Source organism: Cavia porcellus, unplaced genomic scaffold, assembly GCF_034190915.1.
Source record: "Cavia porcellus strain 051 isolate PalLab524CR breed Dunkin Hartley unplaced genomic scaffold, mCavPor4.1 scaffold_21, whole genome shotgun sequence".
In the NCBI taxonomy this organism is placed as follows: domain Eukaryota; kingdom Metazoa; phylum Chordata; class Mammalia; order Rodentia; family Caviidae; genus Cavia; species Cavia porcellus.
This window is the reverse complement of record NW_026947504.1, coordinates 24,100,534-24,116,163: the sequence shown is the minus strand read 5'-3', so window position 1 is coordinate 24,116,163 and position 15,630 is coordinate 24,100,534. Positions and strand designations below refer to the sequence as shown.

Sequence of the window (15,630 nt, the reverse complement as noted above, 5' to 3'; positions counted from 1 at the left end):
CTTTAATCCTTTATCATTTTTAATTAGGCCAGCAAATCAAAATACATTTCCCACGCCACTCGGCAAACAAGCCTGTGCCTCATTTTACTTAAACACCAAGTGATCAAGAAGGAAGAAACCAAATAACACATCTCAGCCAGAATAATCACTTGATAACATTATTCCACCGCCCCACCCCCCCTTTTGGCAAATAGATCAGGAGTCCTTTTCGCCTTAAAAAAATGTGTCACTGTACGGCTGGAAGATAATGTTTCACATTCACAACAGAAGCACCAAAGGGTTTTTTTCCTCTGAACAAGCATCGAGAATAATAGGTTTAAAAGGAAAGAAAAAAAAAAGCTTAGAGAAAAAAGTTTTCCCAACTTCTCATTCCGCCTTCAGTCCCAGACTTGAAAGTCACCATGATCAGTAAGTAATGATCCCATGTAGCAAACCTACAGGCGTCTGCGAGAAACAAGACAGAATGTGCTAACATCGGGATAAATTAGTGAAAGGGAAGAAAGAATAAGAAGAAAGGACTGAAAATCTGGGCTGGATTTCGCCTCTTAGTCGGGAAGTGGCATTTTTCCGCCCGTCCTGACAGATTTGATTTCTCCAACTAACTTAGGAGCCCAGGAGGGGAGGAGGGGAGGAGGGAGGGGAGGAGGGGGAGCGGGGGGAAGGGAGGAGCGGGGGGGGGGAGCGGGCCGGGAAGGGGTGCGGCGCAGCCGGAGCGGGGGCCGAGCTGGGACCCACTCGGGGCCGCGTGGGGGCCGCCTTTCCCGTGGGCTCCGGCTTCGAGCCCCAGGATGCGATGTTTTCCTGTTTCACGTTGTTTTAAGAAAAAGGAACCGTGTTCCTGGTAGGGTCGGGGGAGGGGGTGCGTCCTCTCAGCTCACGCCAATCAGTCATGTGGTAATTCGATAATTAGAGTCAAAACAAGATTTTTCTGGGCGACCTTTTCCGGACAGTCCCCCCTCGCGCGCGGCCCACGGCGCAGCACCCCCCCCCCGCGGCTCTCCCTCCTCGCCGCCCCCCACCGCGCGCCCCGCCCGGGTTTGGTCCGAGGGAGAGCCTCGGAGCCAGGAGCCGGGCTTAGGATTTTTAATTAGCCGGCGTTGGGAAGCTAAAAGCAGTAATGAATTGTTGATGGACTGGAAGCGCGGGGCCGCTGCGCTGCAAGTGGGGCGGGGGATGGGCGCGAGCAGCCACAACCAACCACTAAAAGCAGCGATTTGGTTACAGTGCGAGCCTTTCACATCACGTGAGGATCAAGGGCTCAATTGGTTGTCGTGAGAACAAAAATGGTGACAAGCGTATCAAGAAAATACTGATCTGGTCTTTAAAAAAAGCTGAAGGTCCCCCTCCCCCGCCGCCCCCCCCCCGGCTGAGCATCTAGTTATGAATGTGAAACATTTCCCCGCGATCCCAGGCTCGGAAGTTCGGCAGGAGTGAAATGAGAGCACCAGAGCAAAGCAGATGTTTTAAAGAAACACCTTATAAACCTTTCTTCAACTTATCTCCAATTTGTAGGCTTTCCCCAGGGGCCAGGGACATGGGCGCCAGAGAGGGGAGGGGGCACCTCCCAATGCCTCGGATTTTAGGGACCCCTCCGTGTATCCAACAAAGAACACATTTTGCTAGCCCCTAAATGTAATAAATACACCACGGTAACTATTTGTGGGTATGTTTGGGTTGGGTGGGGCTCCTCCCCTCTCCCCATGGTGTTTTTGCAGCTTGCCTTTTTAAGAAGGTGGAAAATGATAATTATAACCATTACATGTAATGGTGAATATTCCCTTGTTTGCTGTTAAATTATTGGGCACTAGGCTGTGACAGGAGACAGAAATCGGCTCGTCCTGCCCCTGTCCCATTTTCCTGGCTGGGTGGGGAGGGGGTCGCCCGATGAGGATAGGAGGGAGAGAGTAAGGTAGGCTGGAGAGCTGACACTGCGGAGCAGGACAGGTAACTGTGTCGCTTTCGTCCTCCTTTGGGTTAGAGCCCAAAAGGTAATTTACTCTAAGTTACCCGGAGCGCCCAGTCAAGCTTCATTTGTGTGAAGAAGTTACAAATGCTTCACCCTCCACTGAATAAAATTCACCCTTCTTGGGTTGTTCTAAATGAAAAAGCCAAGCCCTGTAACTAGTTCCTCATTTCAATGCATAAAAGTCGCACATTCCCCTGCATGAAGTCCCCGCTAAGTGCTATAGAGAGACACACCACGCAACCGTACTTACGGTCTGTATGGGATCGAGTTGACCTTTTCCTTCTAACTGCATTGAATGTGTTTGGTTGCAGCCGCTTTATTTTGGAAATTATAATCTCTTCAACAAATTTTTTATTAAAGAAGATGGACCATCAACTGTCAGACTCTCCTGTGTATTTTTATAAAAACAAAAATTAAAATTAAAAAAAACCAGAAAACAAAAATCCCCCTGGTGCACATACACAACAAGCTTGTTCTGCAACACTGAAATCAGGACTGAAACACAACACACACAGGGGGAGTGAAGCAGAAGGAGCTCTAAGCCTCTGTACCTGAAAGGGACTTTTCTTTGTTCCCAATGCCCTTTCGCATCGGGCCAATCAGCGAGCAGCTTTTATGAAACCGGGCTCTCTCATTGGCTGGCTGCTTTCTCTGGGCTGCTGGAGGGGCTGAGACACACACACGTATAAAACACACACTGCGCGCGGGTGGGGGTGCGGTGGGGGGTGGCTGTGGAGACAAAGCGTTTTATTTTCCAACCAGATTGGGGTTGAGGAACCTCCCGCAGTAAAAAAAAAAAAGGGGGGGGGGTCTGCCCGTTTCAATTACTGCATCATTCACATAAAACACTTATTTATTAAAACAAATCTCAAACAGGCTGCGGAGAGAGGATGTCGGTAAATACAAGTTGGGTTGTGTTATCTTGGGGGAAATAATGTATGTGATCGCTCGGTGGCAGAGGGAAGCCAAATGAGCCACCAGCCAGCGAGGAGGAGAGGAGGCTGGCTGTGCTGCCGGCTTCCCCGCCTCGTTCCAGGACGCGGCGACCCAGCTCCGGGAAGGATTTTCTCCTCTGCGGCTCCGGCTTCCCACCCTCCCCCAACACTTTGCCCTTCCTGCATTTTTCCCTCTTCCCAGTGTCTCTTTTTGCTTGCTGATTAAATAAGAAAAATCGATCTGGGGGTAAAGGCAGTGAGGGGAAACAAGTAACCCTTTTGTTTCCAGCTTTCGGGTCTACAAGCACTGGAGTGAGAAGGTTGCAGACGTTCAGCCGGGGGAACGCAGAGGATCTGTCCCCTAATTTAGCAGCCAGCCCCCCACCTGGGCTTTGATGGCTCCAAAGAAATAAAGCAAAATCCGCCACCGCCAACCATATTAACACCTCGGGCCAGATTCTTCTTTTTTAAATCGATTTGTGGGAGATAAAATATACCAGGAGTATTAACCCCTGAAACAGTCCCACATCTCATTTTAAAGTCTTTTCACTTTTAAACAAGCGTAATTTTCAGAATTGCTCTTCCCTAAATGTTTCACACTTTTTGTATGGGGAGGAAAGGTAGTGTAGTGTCTTCAGAATTTTACATCTGCAATTTACAAAAACAAAATATTTTAGAATTTATCATAGGACAGATGTAACCAGTGAATGGACTCCTGTCACAGGACAAGAGAAGTTAATACAGAATAACAAGTTGCCAATATATTTACACTAATGTACCTATATTCTTATTAAGCTTTTAGAACAAGTTTTATTTTTAAAATTTTCAGTATTATTTTCCATTACTTTTAGGAGCTATAATATTGAAAATCTAAAGCCAATGGGTACTTTCTGAATTTAATCAAAAGCATGTTGATCCCAAATTTGAGGAAATCCAGTGCAACTGAGATTGTAATTGATACATGACAACTGGAATTTTAAAAATACCTCTTCACTGAGCCAAACGGACACACAGTGAATTATTGCAAGCAGAAGATAGCATAGGATGTAAATATTCAGTGATGACTTTGTGGATCAATACAAATATTTATGTCACATGTTTTAAGTAATAGCTATTGACTTGTTTGGGCTTTTAATATATTTAGACCATTAAAAATTGCCAATTAGTTGTTTCACTACCCTAGATGAACTAGACTTGATGTTGCAAATAGTAATAAACAGTAGTTTCTACCCTTTATTGGAGTATATAAACCAGAGAATGCCATCTATAATAGTTCTTAGATTTCCTTAAATCCATTTAGAGTCAAAGCTGGGCATGAATAAAATGAGAATTTGAGACCTAGTATCTACTTACCCTCCATCTCAGCTCTGATGTTTGTTTTGTGTTTTGAAATGTACAGATTATACATTTGTGTGGCCGGCTGATAATAACACAGCACCATATGGTGATTCTTAACTTTTCTTCTTTCAGAAAAGTGGTTTCTCAAAGGACCAGATCACTTTTGCGCACTTTCTGTGTTCCTGGGGTGTCGTCTAGATTTCAGCCTTGGTGAACTCATGGTTATCCCATATATTATATTAGTTTGGAAAAATCAATAGCTCTTAGAATAACAGAACTTCAAAGGGCATATTTAAAAAGCTGACTTCATGAGTGGCATCTTCTCTAACAGACCCCTTCATAGAAGCAAATCTCAGGTCTACAGCAGAGACTTGGTGTAACCAAAAGCAAAATTTACACATCTATTATTCAAATCATTAACCAATCCTAACTTCAACATTTAGTATCTTAAGCCTTTTGGATAAAATGACCAAAGTATGAAAACTGATGTCCAATACAATCACATATTTAACTCAAACCATTTTGATAAATTAAAGCATTTCTTCCCATTCTAACTCACACCGTCTCCCATTTCCTGTCTCTCTCAAAGTTTTCCAGGAAACTTTTGTATAAATCAGTATGTGTTGGCTTTGCTGTTTGTTTTGTTTCACAAAGGACTCAATCAAGAAGCATCAAAGGACTATCAGCTAATTGATGACTGAAACCAAGGTAATTAACTGCCAGTCTTGAAATCAGAGCTATTTCCCTTACAAAACTGAAGGAGTCAGCCTAGTTCATCCCTTTGTTTTTGTCATAGTGATTTGCTGTGCAGCCCATGCTGTCTTTGAACTTATGGCAATTTTCCTGCTTCAGCCTCCCAAGTGTTTTAAATATTTATAGAATTGCAAATTTTATTTTAATCTCTTACCAAACATTATGATTTGTTGTCCCCCTAAAGACTCATGCAATTATGGGTGAGGAGTTTAGAAGGTGTTAGATTAGGTATGTATGTGTGGATAAGGGTGTGATTCTGGCATTAAGGGTGTCCAACCTTAGTTGTGGGTGGCACCGAGCAATAAATTTGCAGCTTGGATGGAGTATAAAGGGACAGAAGCAAGGGAGGGCTGTTGCTTGCTGCTTGATGCCTGCTGTCTGCTTGCCACCGAAGGTTTCTCCTCTGCCATGCCCCTGTGCCATGAGCCACCCCACCTTGGAGCCAGCAAGTTATGGACGGAAACCTCCACACACTGTGAGCTAAGTTAAACGTTTCCTCCTTTAACTTTGAGTATCAGGTAGTTTGTCTCAGCAACAAGAAAGAAGTAACTAAGACACAAAGATAATAGGGAATGTGTTTTTCTCTATGTTAATATCCATATGCTTATACCTGATTAGTACCAGTATGCTATTGTGCAGCATGTAGGTTGTAATTTTACATTTGAGTGCATCTCTATTCAGAGATGTAGAAGTGAGGGAAAGGTTGCAAATGAGAATAATATATGAGAATGAGGAGTGGGAAAAGCTTGAAGATAATGTAAAAGAGACAATTTTCTCACCACCAATAGCTACCAGCACCCTCCACCCCTAGGCCCCCAAATGAAGTCTATCTAGTGCACACTGTATTGTTTATAAAACAACCAGGCCCTCCCATGGCAGGAGACTCTCCTTTTCAAAGATAGCATTGCTCAATACAAGGAGCCTGAGGGTTGCAAAAACTATATAGAGAAACATAGTAGTCTTTATTTTTTATTATCTTCTATTTGGGATACATTATTTACCAGAAATCATCTGAGCTTTTATTTGGAATCAAGTATTAACATGAGGTTAGCTTTGCCTAATCTTTTTCAGCATCACCATCTGATATCTACTTAAGACCAAGAAGAGAAAATAGCAAACAAAGTTAACAAAAAATAAGCCCTATATAGACATCTGGACATGGTGGTGCACACATCTATAATCACATCAGTCGGAAGGCTGAGACCAGGAGATTGCCACAAGTTCAAGGCCAGCGTGGGCTATTCGTAACGAATTCAAGATCAGCTTAAAGCACACAGTGCTTCTATGAGAAAAAGAATTCAATTTCATCCTAATGAGGATCACAGTGGCAACCTGAATAGATAATGAAGAAACATATTTATCTGTCTGAGGCTGTTATACACTGGGCTACCTGAAGGTAACGGTTACACAACCTGCTCTAGCTTCTATAGAAAGCATGGTTGGTGATTTATTAAACATTCACACAATCACTAAACATTCTTCATTCACTCTTTTTACCTACAATTAATATCCTCCTGTTTGCTAAAGAGCTTTTAGAGAAACTGTCTCTGTCCTTTGACACTGCCACACTAAATTCCAGTTTCTGTGAAGTACTTCTAACAATATGCAGTTATGGATATTTGTCATCAAAAAGAGATGAGCAGTTGTCAAACACTGGACATTCCCATTATCCTGCAATATCAATGAATCAAGAAAAAGGACAAAGAAGAGGGGAGAAAGGATCCTGGAGACCTAAACATTTCAGGGCCCTGTTGGTAAGGGGAGGATTATCAAAGACAAAGACACCAGTTATGTCCCCACCAAGGAAGACTTGGGCGTTTCCAGCATACGATATGCAAATATAGACATTTATACGTATAACATCGCTGTGTCAAATTTTCAGGTCATTTTTATGGTCTCCTAACTCACCTTCAAGAATATAAAATAGAAGGAGCCCTGCATTCAAAGGTGAGACAATAAAGATCTTTAAGGTACACTGTAGTTTAAACAAATCCAAGTGCTATAGAGCAAATACTGCATCACTGATTTAAGATTAAGACAAGTGGTAGAGCACTTGCCAGACACACATACAGAAGACCCAGACTTCAATCCCCAGAGCTTAAAAAGAAAGAAGAAAAAAGTTACTCAAGGTGGTGGGCTGGGGATTTAGCTCAGCGGCATAAGCGCCTGCCTTGCAAGCAGGCAGTCGTGAGTTTGATCTCCGGTACCGGTAAAAAGGAAAAAGACGAAAAAAAAAAAAAAAAAAAAAAAAGTTACAGAAGGTGATGTTTCTGCCTGGATGTTCACATCATTCCCTTTCCTCAACCCTACACCTTAAAATAAACAAAAAGAAAACCCAGCAGGTTGGGGCTGGAGATGTATCTCAGCGGCACAGCGACTGCCTAGCAAGGACAAGGTCCTGAGTTCGATTCCTGTACGCACTCCCCGCCCCGACCCCCCGAAAAGCAGATTGTGTGTGCCTTTCATGCTTTTGAGTGTTAGAGATCCCAGCAAAATGTTACAAAACAGCACATTCTTTAAAGGGAAACAGCTGTATATTGCTCACATTGAGAGCGCTGTAATGTAGGTCAGTGTTAAGTGTCTGAAATTGTAGCTCTGCTTGGCTCTGGCTCTTGCGGGGTGGGGTGCCCCACTATATCTAAAAGGGTGCCCTAGCAAGGGCCGGAGATCGGGTTTGCAGAGTGAAGCAGTTTAGGTCTCATGTACTGAAACCATTTCTGGAAAAGGATTTTTCTTTTATGCTAGTGGAGACTGCTTAAATAAAGAAGATCAAAACACAAGCTACATTTTTTAAGACTACTTATTGGAGATTGCTGTTGCTGGTTTTATTACAATATGTATTTTACAGATTTAGGTAATAGCCCTGATTTTTCAAATCGACCTCTGTTTAGACACGTTTCACTTTGGGCTGTTTCTTGTCTGCAAAATTACAGTCATTTGCACGTTATTACAGTGAGTAGGAGACAGATTGTATTTAGCGTTGGGTGGGGGAAGGGTTATTATGGGAAGTGATCTGCTGCGGTCAGCACATAATTTCAGCCTGAAGAAAATTGCTTCTGAATGGCTGGTCTGTTAGCTAGCCAAGGAATGGTCACCAGGAAAGACTGCAAAATACTTCTGCTTAATCTGCATTACAGAGTTATTCTCATTTCCAGAAAGATGGCCTGTAGAAACAGTGTGTGCAAAACTGAATTTAAAAACTTGTAGGTGAAATGCTGTCACTACTTTATTTGAATTTAAAACAACTGTGACAACAAAATGCAATAATGTCAAGTAGGAGGAGGCAGAAAGGCAGCAGGGCACGTTCATTACGTTCCTCGGCACCCTGCTTACTTGCTTTTCCTCTTCTGTTTCCTTTTCTGCTTCCCTTTTTTGCTGTTAAACAAAAACAAAACCAAAATAAAAGAAACACTGTGAGTGGCAGCAGATCTTTTCATGTGTGTTAAAATTGTGAGAACAGTATCAATCACTTTGGTAAATGTATCTCATTTTCATACATATTTAACTGCAGGAGGAAACTTCCGAAAGAGGTTCTCTTTGTTTTGTTTCTATTGTTGTTTTGTTCTTTGTTTTTTTAGACAGGGTCTCGCTACATAGTGCCTTAAACTCATTGGCCTGGAATTTGCAGCCATCCTCTTGCCTCAGCCTCCAAAGTGATGGGATTACAGGCATGCGCCACCACAGCTAGCAGTAGCTTCTTTTTAATGAGTGATAGAACCTTTATAATTGTGAAAGAATTTAATATATTTTGCACAGAATTTAAAGATTTCAGCACGATAAGAATTATACTCCATTTGCACAATTTTATAAATCTGACACAAGATTAATAAAGCAATGGTGATTATCAGAAACAATAAGTCTTGCCTAATTTAATAATTTATAATTTTAAAATGTCTATGCATATTCTAGGCAATCTTAACATATTTGTTAGAAGAAACCCGAAGGCTAAAGTTTGTTTTAAACAAGAATAAAGGAGCTCCATTGTACTCAGCTCCTCCGCCTGTTGAATATCACTTTTGTTGTGAACAACTGTGCTTCTTTTGTTTTCCAAACAAGCTTTCCTGAAGGATAAATCACTACAGTCATTTGGAGAATACCCAGTAAGCGGCAGAGAGCCAGAACGTTGCTCTCTGTTTTCTCAGGGAGCAGTTTCCCCCAATTCCCTCACCACTCCTTGAACCAGCCAATCAGCTTTGTGCAGCCCTCTGCACTAGCCAATTATCTTTGTGGACATGTAGATGTCGGCCTCCTGATTGGTTGATTCTCGGGCAGGCTGTTGAGGTTCTACACCTCAGCACACATAGGCAACTTCTTCCAAAAATATGGTCACCCTTCTTTTTCGTCCTCTCATCCCCTCCTCCCTTCTTCTCCCTTTCTCCCACTTTTCCTCCATTTTCTCCCCCTTTCCCTCCTCTTCCTCCTTCTCTTTCTACACCCCGCTGCTGTGCAGATCATCCAAGAAATCACTTTGCACTTTAAAAAATTTTAAACATAATTAACATATTGAGCATCTGCTAAGAGTGAAGTTTAATGTGCAGGGACATTTTGTCAGCCATCTTTTAATGTTTTCTGTTTGCGTTTGCATGGTGTGTGTTAGATTTTATACGAACCCATAAAAGTTAAATGAACAAACTGCTGTAATATATATTTTAATTTTTACAACTCTGAAAATATTATTGATCCTGACAAAGATTTTTCTTCTCTGAGTATTTTTTATTTAAATTACTAAATTAAAAATCTTTTAATTTAATGCTAAAAGTGGTCTTATTGAATCATTTTTGTGAGCAAAGGAGACAATGTATTTTTCCTCATAATTGAAATATTGTATTTTACCTATTATTTTTAAAAATATTTTAAAGTTTTTGCTATTCCAAAAGACCCACAGGTGTCTGAGGGACACACATCTTCCATACTTAAAATAGGTTTATAATTCAAGTGAACTATATATTTTACCATGTTTTGGAAATTCTTAATTCTTCACATTTATGAACATTTAGTCCTCACAGCAGCTCAGTAAGTTAAGAATGATTATCATCAGATGAGAGGAGGCAGATGCAGAAGGAAGTAACTTGCCCAAGTATTGTAGCTACATTGTGGTACAGCCAATATTTAATCTAGGAAAACTGCAGGTAACCACTGTCACTGAAAATATGTCTCATGACAGTGCTGTCTTTTTTGTTCAGCACAGGAACATAAACAAGTGATTGGTCAATTATTTTCTCCCGAAAGAATGAATTTGACTGCTCTTCTATCAAAGAAAAGCAGTGTGGTAATGCTTTCTGCCAAATATGAGTTCTATGTCAAGAAGAAATCATGACATTGTTAATTAGATAAGCAAATTACGTGACAAAGTATTTGCGTCTGGTGCTATGCCTCAGTTACTTATCATCTAATTTAACTTTTTTTTTTTCCTCCAGTGCTGGGGTTTGAACACAGGACTTTACATATGCTAGGCAACTCATCTCCACTTGAAAATTTTAAAACTTTACCTAAATAGGTTGCATAGTGAGATTAAAAATGTTAGAAATCTGGGCACTGTGTTGGAATCATATTATTCTTCATGTAACCCACATATATACATATATACTAGAAATTTTCTGTATTAAATATTGATTGAAAAGTCTTGAAGAAGCAATGAACTATTCAGAAATGATATAATCCTTTGTTTTGAAACATTGTTTTTTGGCATTCACCCAACAAGTAAAATTGTCTCAAGTGATATTGTTATAGGTTCAAACAAGCAATAAGTTACACCTGCATCCCCATCCTTTGCTTGCACAGATTTTTGTTTTTCTAAGCCAAAGTACTTGCAAGGTCCTGTGTGGTAAAATTCTGAACTATTCTCTTTATACTTCCAGTGTGCACCTATAAGATCCCATTGAGCACGTTTAACTTTCTTGCATATACTACATTTTAGTCAAGAAGTAAAAAAATCAGTCTAGCAACTATATATATTCAGTAAAAAAGAATTTAGCCACTATATAATTCAGTACAAAATACAATATTTTGTAACAACACTTTGAAATAAAGAAAAAAATCTGGTAATTTGGATTTCTTTAGTGCATGTTTTCCATCTTATTCTAAGACATAAATTTATAGAGCTGGGTGTGGTGGCTCATACCTATAACCCCAGCATTTGGGAGACTGAGGCAGGAGGATTGTTGTGAGTTAGAGATCAGTCTGGGGTACAAAGTGAGCTCAAGGTCAGCCTGAACTGTGTAGCGAGACCCTGTCTCAAAAAGACAAAAAAAAAAGTTTATAGAAATGAGGCAGACATAGTTCAGACACTGAATTAAATTCTTTACATAACAATATACAGTGGAATACACATAATCTAGGCAAACTAGAGTTAGAGAAAAAAAGGTTTAATCTTTTCACAGGGGAGCTAAGACAGGCGTTGAAAAGAACATTGAAGAAGATAAAATCAGGGTACCATTACTATTAACAAATAGGATATAATTTTGTGAAATAATGAGATTATAACACAAGGAGTCACTGATAAAACTGTTATAACAGAAAATGGATAAATCATTAAATATAATGAGGTTTAACTATCACTGAGAGAAATGATATGCAATTAGAAAAAAGAAGCAATGTTTCTATCCATGGTTCTACATTAGTAAAAGTATAGCGATAAAGAGTCAAGTATCTGAGTCTATTAATAAATTATAGACACAATTTTTATTAATTATAGTAATAATAGTCCTTCTAAATTCAAACTTACATCCTATCAAGCTTCATTTTATTTAACAAACACCTGTACAACACACTGCACAAGGCACTACGTTGAGAGTTTTACAAATTGTAGCTCATTCCTGTGATTCAGTTTGTTATCCATTCATTCAGTAACTCAGTAAGCCTCTATTGAATTATACAAGGCTCACAAAAGGTACAAAAGGAATAAGACATTGTCTCCACCCTTGAGATGATTGAGTTTCCTAAGTGAGATAAGACACTTGCCAAACTCTGAAAAGTACTTGATTTATGATAGCAAGTACAAAACTCAGTATTTCTGGAGGGAGACGAAAGGCTAACTTTAAAGAATCGGTATAGGCTGTGAGAAGTCGTGGGGATGGAAGGAGTCTGCTGAAGAAGAAGCAGAATGGATGCAGACATAGAGGCAAAGCAGATGGTAATAAAAATCGAGAGTGGCAGTGTTAGTTGCGCTGGCCCAGATCTTAGGGGTCAGGCTGTAGGCTGATGTCCTATCAGAAACATGTCCTTATGAACCAGCACGAGAGTGAGCTGCTAAAGGAACAGCGGAAGCAGACTTCAGGCCAAGCTCTGTCCACCCAGCTGATTGTCCTGGCTCCGTGCTGGCTCAGCTGAAGGACAGGCAGCCTTGGTCAAAAGTCCACTGGAAGTGTGATCTCAGCCCTGCAGGACTACACAGTTGCCTTTCTACCTCTCAAGAAAAGCTGTGTTTATCACAGGGTGATGGCCCACCCTTAGTAGGAACTAGTGACAACTCTTTAATGATTTACAGTCTTTTGTTGACACATACAAAAAAGGAAAGGCAGAGGCCCGAGAGGGGGCTAATGAATTTTGTCCATGCCCGAGGAAGTTCTTACAAACTGTAATGCTCAGAAATGTTAAATTAGTGGACACCAACTGAACTTCCACATGCATGATTAGAACAGAACTATTCTCAGAAGTGTAGGAGACAGTAATGGATAGCAAGTCACTCACCAGTAGTACCAATATGGATGAGAGATACCAAGTGTATCATGAAGGGACGCTAAAGGCAGAAACTCTCCAATTAGAAGGTGTAAATTCTGTAAGAATAATACACAGCCAAGTTATACTAAACAGAGCAGGGAAAAGGGCCTTGTGAATGAAGACCTGTTGAAAGGTAGGACCTTATGAATGAAAACACCCTGACTGAGGCAACAGTTAATACCAACAAACACAGCACGGGATAAAAGTGGGATCCTTGGGGAATACTGATACCTAAATGTGGGTCAGAAAATACTGACATCTAAATATGGGATTTAAGTGAAGCGAGAGATAAAAGCAAAACAAAACAAAAATAAAAGGGATGGATTACGTCTGAGGAGAGAAAGATCAACAATTCCACATGCCTCAGGGATATCAAGATTTTAAAAATTTTTTTATTATTATTAAAAGAGAAACATAAAAAAGAAAAAAGGGGTAGAAATAATACAGAATTACAGAAAAATAAACAGTAAGAAATCACTAGTTGGTAAGTTACATATTGTCATCTTAGAAATAGTTGTTCAGGTTAAAAAAATTGAAGCATATAAAGTGACATACAAATAGTGACACTGCAAACAGTTCACTGCTCAATGATCCAGCAAAAACTTAGTAATATGGTTATCAGTCCTACACACTTGTTTTTTATCTTAAAGAGGGTAAGATTAAACATATCAAAACAGAACAAAACAGAAAGATTAACAGGGAAACAACAACAAAGAAAGAAAGATTAACAGGGAAAGGCCCTGATGTTCTTTTGGAAAAGTCACGGTAACCTCACGGGAGCCCTGTGAGTGAAACCCTGGCAAGCACTCATGGCCCACAAGGGGTGTAGGATCAAAATCCAGGGGAGTACATGGAGCGCTCAGTTGCATCCCCTTCTTGCAGAATCTGTATCGAAAGGGGACAGGATCGCTCAAAGAAAAGGGATGGAAAGAGGTTTTGTTGCCTTTTGCACTTTTCCAGCATGAAACGATGTCGAGGACCCATCTTGAGAGAAAGGACTCAGTGCAAATAAGAGTAGGAGTTCAGAGGTCTGCAGATGAATAAGACACTAGCTGAAAACCTGGGGGAAGGCACCAGGAAGATGCAGCTGTGTCCACCTGAGATGTAAGCTAGGTGTTCATTCCCAGCCCGGGAAAACCCACCGGGAGCACACCTGTGGAGACACAGACAGCCTCAGCGGGCTGAGGGAAGCACACATGGTGAGGGGGAAGCAAGACAAACCGGTCAGAATTTATGTGGACGTGTGAGGTTCCTAATAGTCAATCTGCACAAGGTCTTCCTGCGATGGGGACGGATGAAAGCGAAGCAAGCTTAACTTGGAATACCATGTCAGGCCCCGTCTGTCCGAGCTAAGTGGCTTCTGTGCTTGCCCAGGCAGCTGTATGTAAGCCTATTTAGCTAGGTTGTATTTGAGCTGAATGTCAGTCATTGACCTGCAAATCACGCTTGCCTCCATGCAAAGTGGAGCTGCTCAGAAAACCCCACTGGTTCACAGTTTGTGTTTTATATGTTCATTTATTAAACATCTACTGTCTTCCAAGCACTAAACTAGACTTGATGATATAAAAAATTGTATTGGTTAATTCTTGGAGAGAATTCAATTCTTATGTTTTATTTTAGAATTTTTGTATAAGCAGATAACAGGAATAAAATTCATTCAACAGAGTAATTAATCTTTGCATTCTGGAAAATCAGAAGGTAACTAGTGAATTCCCTGCATCCCTTTACTGAAACAGATCAATATCAGAAAGTAGAGCCTGGGGTGTGGATCTCAAGACTGTAGGTGCCAAGACCTCGGGCAACCCCAGATCACAAAGAAAATGACCCTGCTTCAAGAAAAATGCCAAAATCAAAATATCCTACAGCGTTATCAGCTCTCGTGATAAATGTGTTTCAATTCAATAGAATAAATAAACTAAAAAGGCAAAGTTTTAAGATGATAAATACCTTTTAGCTGCCAATAGAATCAAGCTATATACTAAAGGTGATTCTACAAGTCACAATTCTTTTCCAAAATATTTAAAGATAATTCAAATGGAAAAATTAGTGATGAGTGATATGTTACTCTCAAGAGGTCAGGAAATATGAGTCTGGGAAAATACTCTGCAAAGGAAAAGTGTGGAAACACATAAATATGTGCATATAGTACTACAACTGTGTAACAAGCTAGCACTAGAAAAACAGGTTAACAGCGTTTTTCAGACTTTTAGGTACACTGTGTGCCTATTTCTTCCATTTGACCTTTTGGCATATAATAGCTGATTTTTTTTTAAAAACAGCTTCATTGGGATATAATATATATGCCATAAGACTTACTAATTGTAGATGTACAATTAAATGAGTTTGGTATATTTACAATTTTATTTTAGAACGTTCTCATCACCCTAAATGAGAAACTATATGTGTGCTTGGAATTGCAGGTGGAGTTTTAAAGAGGAGTTTTAAAAACCAAATTTACTGATGTGATATTCCAAAAGGAATGATACTCATTATAAAAATTAGCAATAGAACATAATGAATTTGATGATAATATATGATCATTTCTAGCTAAAAATTCACCTTTTAAAACACCTTGGCAAAATTTTATAGAACTCGATAGGAGTCAAGGCTGTGATAGAGTGAAATCCTGACACAGAGCTCGTAATAATTATATCACTTCTCCTTTTGACCTCTCAGCTCGGAGTTCACCCTTTTCACCTGCTCTGTGAAGGTAAATTTGAACCTTTCCAATGCTTTTCGTTGCTGGCATGGTGGGACATACCTGTCCTCTCAGTTACTTGCAGGCTGAGGCAGATCACAAATTCGAGCCCAGCATGGGCAACCTAAGGAGACTCTGTCTTGAAGTATGTTTTCAAAAGGGCAAAGAGGAAGGTGGGGAATGGAAAAGGCATACAAAAAGAATTCCAATGCGTTATATAC

The 15,630-nt window shown here is 40.3% G+C and overlaps 1 protein-coding gene across 3 annotated transcripts in view; it reads right to left on the bottom strand.

Moving 5' to 3' along the window:
* The window catches only part of Znf608 (zinc finger protein 608), a 111,742-nt gene extending 109,232 nt beyond the window's left edge, over positions 1-2,510 (bottom strand). For 2 of the 3 annotated variants that reach the window (XM_063232434.1, XM_063232436.1), the window contains exon 1: positions 2,217-2,510. The gene's annotated coding sequence lies outside the window, so the exon portion shown is untranslated. Of the gene's footprint in view, positions 609-2,216 lie in introns of those variants that run through there. The other variant, XM_063232435.1, reaches the window with a different exon arrangement.
* Between the last annotated feature and the right edge of the window lie 13,120 nt (positions 2,511-15,630).